Genomic DNA, 1,382 nt, shown 5'->3' with positions numbered 1-1,382 from the left:
ATTGGCCAGGCAAGGTGGCACATACCTGCAACCTCAGCTACTCAGCAGGCTGAGACAGGAGAATCGCATGAACCCAGGAGGTAGAGGTTGTGGTGAGCTGAGACTGAGCCATTGTACTCCAGCCTGGGCAACAAGAGCAAAACTTTGTCTCCAAAAAATAAAAAATAAAGGCCTTGGACAGATATATGCTTTTTTCTTTTTCTTTTTCTTCCACTTACAAAACAGCCATGAAACACATATGTATAGATCAGTGAGTAGATTAGTAGATTTGTGGTTGCAGGGGTTAGAGATAGGGAGAGAGGGGTAAAACAAGGTGTCTTGTGATGGCATAATTACCCATGTGACAAAATTGCAGAGTTACATAGACACACAAATGAGTGTGGATATATGGTATTAGCTTCCTAGGGCTACCATAATAAATTATCAAAAGCAAGGCAGCTTAAAATAGTGGAAATTTACCATTCTGGAGACCAGAGTCTGAAATCAAGGTATTAGTAGGATTGGTTCCTTCTAGGGGATAGGAGGTGCAGTCACAGCTCACTGCAGCCCCAACCATACGGGCACAAGCAATCCTCCCACCTCCCAAGTGGCTGGAACTATAGGTGCATGCCACTTTACCCAGCTAATTTATTTTAATTTTTGTAGAGAAAGTGTCTCACTGTGTTGCCCAGGCTGGTCTTGAACTCTTGGGCCAAGCAATGCTCCTGCTTTGACCTCCCAAAGTGCTGGGAAAGGCATGTAAGCCACAGTGCCTGGCCATTTTTTTCTTTTGATATAAAATTTACATTCAATGAAATGTACAAATCTTAAGTGTACATTCACAGTGTTAAGTGTATGGCATGTAAGGCACAGTGACTGGCCAGTTTTTTCTTTTGATATAAAATTTAAATTCAGTGAAATGCAAAATTTTTTTTTTTAAGAAAGAAAGGAAGAAAGAGAAAGAAAAAAAAGAAAAAATGAAGGAGAGGAAGAATGAGGAAGAGGGAGAAGGAGAGAGAACGGGGGTGTTCCTTTATTGCCCGGGCTAGAATGCAGTCTAAAAATGGGTATGCCTGTAATTGTGTTTAGTAATAGAGACATGAAAAAAAAAATGAGGGAAGAAAATAACTAACAAGCAGCCAACCAATATTTCATTTAAACCTGTAAATAGGTGTGATGTGGTACTGATAAGAGTGTATATTTTGTGTATTTAAAGTGGAAAGTTCTATAAATGTTAATTAAGTCTACTTGTTCCCGATCTGAGTTCAAGTCCTAGATATCGATGTTAACTTTCTGTCTCATTGATCTGTCTGATATTGATGTTGAAGTCTCCCACTATTATTGTGTGGGAGTCTAAGTCTCTTTATAAGTCTTACATATCTGGGTATTCCTGTATTGGGTGC

This window comes from Cebus imitator, unplaced genomic scaffold, assembly GCF_001604975.1.
Source record: "Cebus imitator isolate Cc_AM_T3 unplaced genomic scaffold, Cebus_imitator-1.0 Scaffold579, whole genome shotgun sequence".
Classification (NCBI taxonomy): Eukaryota; Metazoa; Chordata; class Mammalia; order Primates; family Cebidae; genus Cebus; species Cebus imitator.
The sequence above is the reverse complement of the archived record's forward strand: the minus strand, read 5'-3'. Positions refer to the sequence as shown.